Genomic DNA, 12,761 nt, shown 5'->3' on the forward strand with positions numbered 1-12,761 from the left:
TTGAAAGGAGACAGGTAGTGCTCTTCATGGACGGACTGACAGAACCTCTAAAAAGTTGGGTGAAGGGTTTCAATCTAGCCACCTTGTCAGAAGAAATAAATAAAGCATGGAGTATGGCATCGTCATCGACATCATCCTCTCAAAGTTACTCACACTCCAAATCGTCAGCATTTCTGAGGGACAAACCTCCGCCCAAAAAGTCGTCATTAGATGAAGCTACCAGACAAGAACTCCGAAGGAAGAAATTGTGTTTCAATTGCAAGGGACCTTGGGAGCCTGGCCACTAATGCCTTGGAAAGGGGAAGATCCATTACATTGAGGTCATGTCTGATGACAAGGATGAACAGGAAGAAATCTCGATCGAAGATAACCAACCCCACAATGACACGAACACTAGTTTAAACCATACGAAGAGAATTATTGCTCTGGTACAATGCGGAGGAACCATTGCCTTTGTTGGTAGCCCAAGGTGCATAGTTTTTCATGTACGAGGTACCCTTTAAGGACAAAGGATTACGGTGGTGTTGGATAGTGGAGCTACTCTAAATTTCATAGACTCATCCTTGGTAAAATGAAGAAGTCTACCTATGGAGGTGCATGCAAGCTTTCAGGTCAAGGTCACTGGAGAGACTTTCCTACCTTGCATGCACCTTGTTCCCTAGCTGAGTATCACAATGGAAAATCACACAGTGATTGAGGACTTCTTCATAGTGGACTTGGCTGACATGGAAGTTATTCTTGGCATATAATGGATGGAGACCCTTGATGAATACACTCAGATTTTCAAAGGGATGGACTTCACTTTTGTTGTTGACAGAAAGAAGGTTGTCCTTTGAGGAATGGAAAATGAAGGTTCGATGGAAGTTTCTACGCATCAAATGGAGGCATTTTTTCGGCACAATGACATTGCGTAGGTTGTGCATTGTTTTATCTCAACAGAACCTATAAAGGGGCATTGAACACCTCCACATGATGATGAACTTCAGGATATTTTAAGTAGACATGATAAAGTTTTCATGGATATTCCTCCTAGCATACCACCTCATCAAGGGTTTGAACAAACTATTGAGTTGGAATCAAGAGCAAAGCCAGTCATAACCACATCATACCACCACCCCAAGAAATTCAAAGATGAGATCAAAAGGACAATTTAGAAATTGCTAGAGAAAGGATGGATCTGTCCTAGTTCTAGCCCATTTGCATCATCTGTGGTATTGGTCAAAAAGAAGGATGAGACAATGTGCATGTGTGTGGACTATCGCGTGTTGAACAAAAAAATAATAAAGAATAAATATATCATTCCAAGGATAGATGAGTTGCTAGGTTAATTGCATGGCATGGTCTATTTTTCAAAAATAGATATCTGTTTTGGATACCATCAGGTTTGCATGACAGAAGAAGATGTGAAGAAGATGGCTTTCCGTTGTCACTACGGACATTATGAGTTTCTAGTCATGTCGTTTGGATTGACCAATGTACCTACTACATTTCAATCATGCATGAACCACATCTTCAACAAACAATTGCATAAGTATTTATTGGTATTCTTTGATGATCTTCTTATTTATAGTAGGACATGGGAGGAGCACTTGAAGCATCAGAATGAAGTTCTAAGTATCATGGATGAACAATCCTTATTCGCCAAGTAGTCCAAATGTGAATTTGGCATGATAGAAATATTATTCTTGGGGCATGTTGTCAGTAAATATGGAGTTCAAGTGCATCAGGAGAAGATCCAGGCTATCCTTGACTGGCCTTCCCCAAAATCACTCATGGATTTGCCAGGATTTTTCAGACTATGTAGCTACTATAGGAGGTTCGTTAAAGGATTTTCTCAACTCAACGCACCCTTAACAGATCTAACAAAGAAGGGGTCTTTCCAGTGGAATGAGAAGGCACAACTCACCTTTGATAAGTTGAAGGAAGCCGTGAGCACTTGTCCCATACTTGCACTACATGATTTTACTCGACCGTTCATTTTGGAGTGCGATGCGTCTGGGGAAGGCATTGGAGCAGTACTGATGCAAGATAGACACCCAATTGCTTATGAGAGCAAGAAGCTTACATGAATAGAATGCCTATATTCCATCTATGACAAAGAAATGTTGGCCATCGTTCATGCATTAACCAAGTTCTGGCAATATTTTGTGGGTGCCAAGTTTATCGTCCATACAGATCACAACAGTCTGAGATATTTTCTAGAGTAATGGGACTTGAATGAACGGCAACAAAAATAGGTAAGCAGGGTTCAAGCTTTTGATTTTGACATTGAATATGTGAAAGGGAAAAATAATGTAGTTACAGATGTCTTGTCTCAGAAACCCATCATCTACTCACTAGACCAGATTTCAACTGACTAGAAGGCACATCTGTTAGTGGAATATTCCAAAAATACATTTTCCTATGAAATAATGGATGGCCACACCCACGATAATTAGTACAAAGTGGTGGATTACATCATCTACTATAAAAATTGGATATATTTAGTGCCAAAATCCAAACTAAAATAGAAAATTTTGAAGGAAGTACACAACTCACCCCTAGCTAGACACCTGGGTTTCCTCAAAACTTATAGAAGTCTTCGAGAGAGGTTTTCATGGAAAGGACTTAAAGGGAATGTGTTGCAGTATGTAAGAGAGTGTATGGTCTACCAGTAGGACAAATCCAAACATATTCTACCTACCAGGCTGCTACAACCTTTGCCAATTCCTGAACGTAAGTGGGAAAGTATATCGATGGATTTCATAATAGGGCTTCCCAAGGTGAATGAAAAGGATTGTATTTTTGTGGTGGTTGAAAGATTGACAAAGTATGCACATTTCATTGCCACCCCCTTTGACCTTCAAGCCACACAAGTTGTCAATCTATTCTTTAGAGAAATCTTTCATCTACACAGATTACCCTGAAACATCGTCAATGATCGGGATGGACAATTCATCAATATCTTCTAGACAGAACTATTTCGGATGGCAAGGATAGAACTATCACCAAGTACAAGTTACCACTCGCAAATAGATGAACAAACAGAGATTGTGAACAAATGGCTCGAAGGCTACCTTCGGAACTACATTTGGCACAACAACGAGTGTGGGTAAAATGGATTCATCTGGGAGAATATTGCTACAATGCCACATACCACATGTCCATCGGAATGGCACCCTTCAAAGCTCTACATGAGTATGAACCCTTTTCCTTCATCGACACAATTCTGGGCGATAGTCGTGCACCAAGGGTGAGGGACTGGCTTCAAGAGGGACAAGACATTCTGAGATGCTTGAAGGAAAATCTACAGAGGCCACAAAATCAATAGAAGATGTACGCTGACAGAGAAGTTTTGAGGTGGGGGATTTGTCTATCTTCAACTCCAGTCATATTGACAATCCTCACTAAAGGAAAAAGGAAAAGAGAAACTAAAACCTTGATTCTATGGCCCCTATCGTGTAACTTGTTGCATTGGTAAGGTTGCCTATGAGCTAAAACTTCCAGAGGGTAGTCGTATTCATCATGTCTTCCATGTCTCTTATCTAAAAAAAGTCGTAGGGAAAAACGTCACAGTTGCTACCGACCTTCCACCACTCAATGAAGAAGGAAAGCTCATTTTGGAACCAGCTGAGATCTTTGAAGTATGTGAGAGGGCCCTACAGAACCGCACTGCAAAGGAATGCTTAGTACGCTAGCGACAGCTGCCATTGGAAGACATGACGTGGGAGGGCAAGCACATTCTCCAACACCCAGCGTTGCATTTTCTTGAGGACAAACAAAATTTGGGATGAGAGGATTGTAATGTTTTCGTTATAAAATAAATAATAAATCAAACTTTTGTAACGAGTCAATTGATTTAATGTATCTTGGACCCATTTTTAGCTTTTTTCATAGTTTGTGTCACCGTGGGCTAACTTTGTACACCCCCAAAAAGTTTCCTGATGGATATTTAAGAATAGCTTGTAGGTAGTCTGTAGGCATGCTTTTGGATTATCTTTCTCTGTACTATGAAGTCCTGTTGGAGTTCTCTGTAATTTTCCATTTCGGAAGTGAAAGACCTTCCCTATTTGGCTCATGCAGTTTTAGTGGGGTCAACCCTCACCCTACTCCATTGTTGCATGTAATTCTTTGCTCAGATCTGGCAAATTGGAGCACCATCTTTCGGCATATACTGAAGGGATTATTTGAATTCAAGTTTATAATCTTGTATCTGATCTACTTATGTTTGTATGAATGAGTTTGCATTCATTATTATTTCGTGTGGCATCCAAACATTCTCGTGCGGCTCCCTCCTTGTCGTACAACCTTCACTCTCCCCTACATTCTACACCCCGTACCTACCTTGTTTCCTCCCTCCACTCATCATACAACCTATTGTACAACCTACCTGGTCATTTTCCCCATACTCCTTCACACTATCTACTCATCCGTTCATTCTCCTTTAGGCACATCGTACAACCAAGTAAACTTCCCCCTCTAGGCACTACATATGGTCACCTCTACTGCATGGCTCAACTCCACCTCCCACCAACACCATATGGCCTTCTAGGCATAGACCCACACCCACCGTACACTCTACCCTTGTTGGCATCACATACCCATACAACCATTCCATATGGCCCTCCAGTGGTTAACCTACCACATCGTACGACCTAATTTGTCCTCACTGTATGGCTTAGTACACCCCCCCGCCCCCTACGAGCCATCTTCCCTCATCTGTATGGACTATTTCAACCACGGTACGACCATACCAAGTACGGCCCCCCCTCTTACTCACTGTACTATCACTCTTTTAGCATCGTACGACCTCAACTTAGGGTTGTACATTGGTGTAAGGGAGCATCATAGGTACAAAAACACCCTCATTTCCTACTTTCTTTGCCATCAGAGATCCCACACTCAATTTTTCAACACTGTTTCCATTTTTTTTTTTGTTTAGCGGTGTATGACTACCAGAGAATGTGAACATTCTAACCAATGATTCTCAAGGAGTGAAGTTGATAAAGGGATGATACATCTTGAATATAAATAGACGAGTCCAACTATGGCACATAGTTCACATTGCACCCAAACGTAGCAACCACTGAAGACATGTAGTTCCCATGGTTTCTTATTCTTACCACTAGATAGAGGAAGGAAAGAAAAAATTATTGCAATCAGACAAGACACATCTAGGAGCTATGCTTTTATACAATGTCGGAGCTCAAACTTGGGTATGTGGGATTTTATTCCACCCGTGCCATTTCATTGGACATTGTGGTGCTTGCCCTATAATTTTATTCAAAGCATCTCTAATCTTATAAATCTTTTAAAATAAAAGATATTGATTTAGTCATGTATCAAATTTAAAGAAAGTAGGTAATTTGAGTGTTGTTTTGGCTAAATTCATGAATAATATTATACATTCGATGGTCATAGATTATTTACATTCATGTGATCTTTGTCATTTTTGTATTTTTTTGTCTCATTTTTACTTTAAAAATAACAAACTCTTAAAGCAAGTTTTTCATTATAATTAAATAAAATTTTATGTAATGATGTATATATATATATATATATATATATATATATATATATATATATATATATATAAAAGTCAAGAAATAACTTAAGATTGTAAAAAATTATTCAATATTCTTACTTTTAAAATAAATAAAAAAGAAAATCAATTTTCAATAAAATAATACATAAACTCATTATATAAATAATAAATATAATTTTTTCTATCTTCCTAATGTTCTTTTTCTTTTTCTTTTTAAAAAAAAATCTTAAAATTCAAGTTACTTTTTCATTCTCTATTAGAATCCTTTAGAATGCATCTTTGTTATTATGTATGAAAACATCTTCAGAGCAACATAATTATATTAATAACAAATATAACAACAATTATATCTAAACCATAAAACATATAACCATCGTGCTTCAAACAAACTCCTTGCAGAAGATAGGGATTAAGTTCAAATAGAGTTGTGATAAAACAATGTTGTTCAAAATTTCTCTCTATGAACTTTTCTCTCTATTTAATTTGAACAAATATAATTTGTAAGAAAATCTTGCGTAGAAAGGATTGTTGTTTATGTTGCATGATAGTATTTTTACTATATATAAAATTCTTATCAATGTTTGTAAATAGAAAAATAATTATTTTAAAAAGCTAAAATTTAACAATTACATATTTTTTCAATCTATTATTTTTATATTTTATATACCTATTGTTATTATTTAACAATTACATTTTTTTTTAATCTATTATTTTTTTTATTTTATATACGTATTGTTATTATTTTTAATTCATTTATTGGTTGTGATTTTTTTAATAAAATAAAATAAATAATTATTTATATCATCACTCTCACATATTCAATTATTTTTAAATGAAAATATATTATTTAAACTTAAATTATATCTAAACTACAAAACATATAATCACCGTGCTCCAAACAAACTCCTTGCAGAAAAAGGGACTTAAGCTCAAATAGAGCTCTTGTTGTAATAAAACAATGTTGTTCAAAATTTCTCTCTATTAATTTTTTTTAAAATTTGATTTGGACAAATATAATTTGTTAAATTTGATTTGGACAAATATAATTTGTAAAAAAATCTTACGTAGAAAGGATTGTTGTTAATTATTTTTAGAATTACATATCTCTTTCATATAAAAGTTTCGATTGGCTTTTCTTATCAATATTTGTAAATGGAAAAATAATTATTTTTTAAAGCTAAAATTTAACAATTACATTTTTTTAATCTATTATTTTATATTTTATATACCTATTGTTATTATTTAACAATTACATATTTTTTATATATTATTTTTTATACTTTATATACCTATTTTTTAATTCATTTCTTGGTTATGATTTTTTCAATAAAATAAAATAAATAATTATTTATATCATCACTCTCACATATTCAATTATTTTTAAATGAAAATATATTATTTAAACTTAAATTATATCTAAACTACAAAACATATAATCACCGTGCTCCAAACAAACTCTTTGCGGAAAAAGGGACTTAAGTTCAAATAGAGCTCTTGTTGTAATAAAACAATGTTGTTCAAAATTTCTCTCTATTAATTTTTTTTAAAATTTGATTTGGACAAATATAATTTGTTAAATTTGATTTGGACAAATATAATTTGTAAGAAAATCTTACGTAGAAAGGATTGTTGTTAATTATTTTTAGAATTACATATCTCTTTCATATAAAAGTTTCGATTGGCTTTTCTTATCAATATTTGTAAATGGAAAAATAATTATTTTTTAAAGCTAAAATTTAACAATTACATTTTTTTAATCTAATATTTTATATTTTATATACCTATTGTTATTATTTAACAATTACATATTTTTTATATATTATTTTTTATACTTTATATACCTATTTTTTAATTCATTTCTTGGTTATGATTTTTTCAATAAAATAAAATAAATAATTATTTATATCATCACTCTCACATATTCAATTTTTTTAAATAAAAATATATCATTTAAACTTAAATTATTATTAATTAATTTTTATTATTAGGCAAAAGTCTACAATGTAACAGTAACTTGGGAGGTCTTGGGTTCGAATCTACCTTCACTTAACATATAATAATAATTAATTTGAACAAATAATAATAATTACTCTACACTTCAATTATTTACCGATTAAAATAATTATTAATTTTTAATATTATCTACTTTGAAATTTTTCTCTAAATTTAACATCAATATACATTACATATTTATATATTTTAAAGTATTTTCATATATATAATTTTATATAATTTTCTAAATTTTAATCAATCCTACAAAATTTTGGCAGAAATATAGTTGCGCTTAAATCAATACCCACGATTTCACCTTAATATCCTCATCCTATATGCAGTGTAATCCGTCATTCTTTTTATTCTGTGGGTATTTTGTATGGACATAAAATACCTTTCACGTTGTATAGATGAGCTTTTCATATAAACCTGTCAATTTGGAAAACCAGACATTATAGGCGGTATTTATCTACTCAATAAATTCAGGTAATAAATGCAATTTCCTGCACCACCATATATATTCCCATATCTATTAGGATCTTAATAAATCTTTCACAGATCTGCGATATTTGTATATTGATTTGTTATGCGAGATATTTAGTAAATCTTTTATCCCACCGCCGGCAATGTCTATAAAACGTTCTGTGAACAGTCAACATTATCCGGTTAATGGCGTAAACAGCTGGGTGAATTCAAGCTCTGTTCTTTAAGGGCTTCTTGAATCGCCATACACGGACTTTGTAGAGCTGATTGAAAAAGCTTCGCTGTTGCAGAAATTGTATCAGCTGGTGAGCCGCCGTAACGTCACCATTTTAGTGCCCCCAAATTCGTGCTTCGAAGGCCCCGCTGAGGCGAGCTTTCAGAGGTTTCTGCTCGAGCCAGGCAACATGATGCTCCTGCAAAGGTTGCTCCAGTTCCACATGTTGCCTCGCAGGCTCACAGCGGCTATGTGGCCGCTCGCCATGGCCAATATCAAAACCCTATCTTCCGATTTCCTCCAGCTGTGGACGCTCGGAAATATCCTCAAGGTAGGGTTTATTTCAGTCACGGCGCCGGATGCGATTGTGAGATTTGATGGAGTTTTTCATGGCATCGACGGCTTTCTGCTTCTGAAGATCATTCAACAGGCTTTCCCGCAGTGGAAGAAGCGTCCTTATGAAGAATAATCATATTATTTTGCTCAAGCCCCTGGTTCCATGGACAGGCGTCGAATGAGGAGTACCTTTAGATCTGCTCCACTTGATGCTAAAGCGGATCTCCATCTTTTAGCAGCTTCTGCTGCTCGGAGACTTGATTATTTTGCTTCCTCTGGATCTGCAGAAAATTATGTCATTAATGGACTGCTAGGGTCTCTGTTTGAGTAAAAAGATTACAGTGCAATGGCAGATTTGCTTGCGAATATGACATCTTTGGCCTCTGAGCTTGTCAGGCTTGTTAGGAAGGGCATCGTCTGACAATTTTGGCACCCTCCAATGAAGCCTTTGCAGAGCTTACGGAGACGCAGCAACAATACACACAATTACAGAGCAAGAAAAAAATTCACTGACAATAAGTCTTTCTAAATATGAAGAGATAGCAAGGAAGAACAATTTCAAGAAGCAGTAAGGCTCCGTTTGGTTGCTGGTATAGGAATAGAAAATTAGAATAGAAAAATGGAATGGGAATGGAAATGAGGAATGGGAATAGAAATAGGCAATTCCAATCATGTTTGGTGCACTTGGAATTTGACTGGAAAATGTTAATCTATTGTTTGGTTGTACAAAAATAGAATAGGAATAAGGTTAAGTTTTATATTTTTAAAAACATTTTTCTTAATTTTTTTTAAATTTATTATTTTTTTAGTTAATTCATTTTCATTTTCATTTTTTTAAACAAATAGATATAATTTTAAGAAATGTTATAAAAAAAATTTTAAAAAAAAAAAATTAAACAAAAAAAATTCAAAAAGTAAAAGTACAAAAAAAAAAAAAATTAAAAATTAAAAAAATAATTTAATTAAAAAATTAATAAAAAATAATTTTTAATGGAAAATCGGAATGGGAATGGAAATGGCCTATTACAGATATTTTTTGGCATAGACATATGCTCATTTTAGGGGCAAAATTGGAATATGTCTTCTTATTCCCAATTCTGATTGAGCTTATCAAACAGCGAATATAAAACATATTTTAATTTCATTTTTCTATTCCACTCATATTCCACCAACCAAACGGGGCCTAAGGGCCCGTTTGGTCGCTGGAATTAGAATGGAATCTTTTTATACTTTTTAAAATGTTTGGATTTCAACAAATCAAATAAGTATTGAATTTTTTGGCATGATGATAATGCTACAGCTGGGTGATAATATTTTGCATGTTATTTTGGCTAGTATTCCAATTCCACAATGTGCAACCAAATGGAGGAAATTTGTATTCTCACAATGAATTCTTGGTCAACCAAACAGTCCCAAATTGGATTCCCTGCTCATAATCTGGATTCCAAGTTTCAGAATTCCAAAGCCAGCATTCTGAATGCCAATGCTTAATTTATATTCCAGCAACCAAACGGGCCCTAAGAGTGGAATGTGAAGATAAGCAGAGCAGAGCGAAGTTGGAGATAATTTCATTATGGAGATTTTATTGTGAGATCCTAGGTTTGATATTTGGATCTGAGGTTTGTGACTTGGTCTACACGATCTGATAGTGTTTGGTTCGGTTGAAAGGGATACAATGCAATTTTTTGATTAATGCATATGTACACATACCTAATGTAAGCTATGAATGTTGTTTTTTAACCATATTTCTATTGCATCTGATATGTATTATGTTGTAGGAATCGATTATATTTATTCTAAATGAAACTGTTTATTAATTCAATCTAAATAATGTATAAAGTTATTATATTATATTATTAGTTGTATATCATTTTAAATTAAAAGTATATTTTTAAGAAGTGGGTAGGATTATATCATTTTTCTAAATAAAATATTAGGTTAGTAGCAAATTTCTTTAGAATCAATTATATTATGATATTGGGTTTTGTTTATTAATTCAATTTAAATAATGTATAACATTATCATATTATATTATTAGTTGTATATGATTTTAGATTAAAAGTATATTTTTCAGAAGTGGGTAGGATTATATTATATTTCTAAATAAAATAAAATGTTATATTTGGTATTATAAAGTTCAAGAATTTGGAATAAGGTAAAACAAAATTTGGTAATGGTCAAATTATCTCCAACTTCGCTCTACTCTGAGATAATATTGTGTACACATCTAGTCGTAAAACCCCAGAACTACCTCTATATGTGGTTGTATGATTTGATAATTACAATGGCCCATCTTGGGACCAAGTCAACCCAAAAAGTTTACCTATAACACCTGTCACCTTGGGAAGTTATAGACAAATACCACTATCCATGTCATGGTCACTCACCATACACAAATCTTAGAGGTTGACGCTTCAAAAAACAACAATTGATATTGGTACAACAGAATGACAAGGTTTGACTTTTACGGCTATATCAAGAGTAAAAATCAGTGGACAACCTTCGTATAGAGCCACCATTCTCCTTTGAGCGATATTCCAGAGTGAAAGATAATCCATATACCATTATCAGAAAATAAGAAGAATCACAACTACAACTCTCCCTCTAGAGTGGTTAGGTATTAAATAGCATCCTTTCCCTTAATTTATAGAACTTTGTTTGTGTTAACTTCGTTAGTTTTAGAATTGGATGCATTTATTCATTTCAATATCATCTTTCCCTAATGTTTAAAGTTGTTGTGATATAGGCATGTTGCAAAGATACCCCATGTGGTTATTCAACAGCTCACATTCGAATGTTCTCTTGTTTGACTAGTGTGCATGGAGAGACCCTCTGTATTCACGTCGATGTATGTCGAGGGGAGGGAAGAGGTTTCCCTTTTGGGATTGATCGCATCAAAGTATTTTAGTTGAATAAGCTCCTCGATTCAAAAAGGAGATTACATTTCTAAGTTCCAAACTTTATGGCAACTAAACATCTTTACTGCAAATTATTTAATATTGGAAATGACCTTGAATAAGAATTTTATCTTAAGATATACAAATTTGTGTGTAGTCATGTTTAAGAACACATTTTTATCTCTTTTGAGATGTGTTATTCTCTCAAATGCCACACAATATTGTCTATTGTAAAATACAAAAGAAAAATTTTATCCTCTAAATCTTGTGTTAGATGATAATAAAAAAATGAGGGCATGTATCTTACACATATTACCACATGTTTGCTCTATCGGCGTACCCCTTGCTCCTTCGGGTGCAAGTGCTAGTTATAATTCATTGAATGGGTGCATCTATTTGGCTGATTGGTAATAGATGTGCCGACTTTAAATTTTTTTGTGTATGAATTTATTATTTTGTTTATTTTGACTAAGTCACTAATAGATTCTATGTATTTGTTAATATGTTATAATAATCATTTAATCAATAGAACTTTCATGATAATTAATATTGAATATTAGAGAGACAATAAAATGATTTATTTTTTTCATATAGTTGTTTTATTCAAATTATTGAATATTATTAAGTAGTTATATTTAGTCTTATAGGAGATTAGTCAATTCAAGTACATCCAAATATATTTTGTATTATGATGGCTTATGGCACATCTATGACTAAGGAAGTTATTGTATGATCACCTGTAATGCCCCGCCCGAAGATCCTTGGAAACAAGGATTCAAATCAAGCCAAGATATTTTTTTTTTACAAGTATGAATGCACAAGACAACATCATACAGGGATCACAAAGATCACAACGGAAGACTTCAACACAATCCTGGCAACCAACGAATCTCTGAACGCCACTACCCAACTGACATACCCAAACAAAAGCCAACAACCACCACAACAAGATGAGGACACAAGAAATGACCACTCATCAACAAAACACCAAGCTGGGGTAAAATGCAGAATCCCGAAATTTTGCTAAGCCTGAAATCCTGAAGCCCTGAAAATTGGCTAGGTCTGAATTTCTGAAGCCCTGAAATTTCCTAGAATCCATAACTTATCTCCGAGAGGTCTGAAACCTATCTCAAATGATTTGTCACATATATTAAAATATTTCTTAAGTATAAGGTACTTAAACGATATATTTTAAACTCCGAAGGACTACAATAGAAACCCAAAAACTGAATTTCAAAATAAACCTCCTCAATTCAAAATGCAACAACATAGACTTGAAGAACACCCAAAAGGGTATCCAGATCAACTCTCAAAA

The 12,761-nt window shown here is 33.7% G+C and overlaps 1 pseudogene; it reads left to right on the forward strand.

The window, feature by feature from the left end:
* Positions 1-7,869: 7,869 nt before the first annotated feature.
* On the forward strand, positions 7,870-9,319 carry LOC149567520 (fasciclin-like arabinogalactan protein 16; annotated as a pseudogene).
* Positions 9,320-12,761: the final 3,442 nt, after the last annotated feature.

The sequence above is a fragment of the Cupressus sempervirens genome, chromosome 3 (assembly GCF_028749045.1).
Source record: "Cupressus sempervirens isolate cs-2001-9-10 chromosome 3, ASM2874904v1, whole genome shotgun sequence".
Taxonomy (NCBI): domain Eukaryota; kingdom Viridiplantae; phylum Streptophyta; class Pinopsida; order Cupressales; family Cupressaceae; genus Cupressus; species Cupressus sempervirens.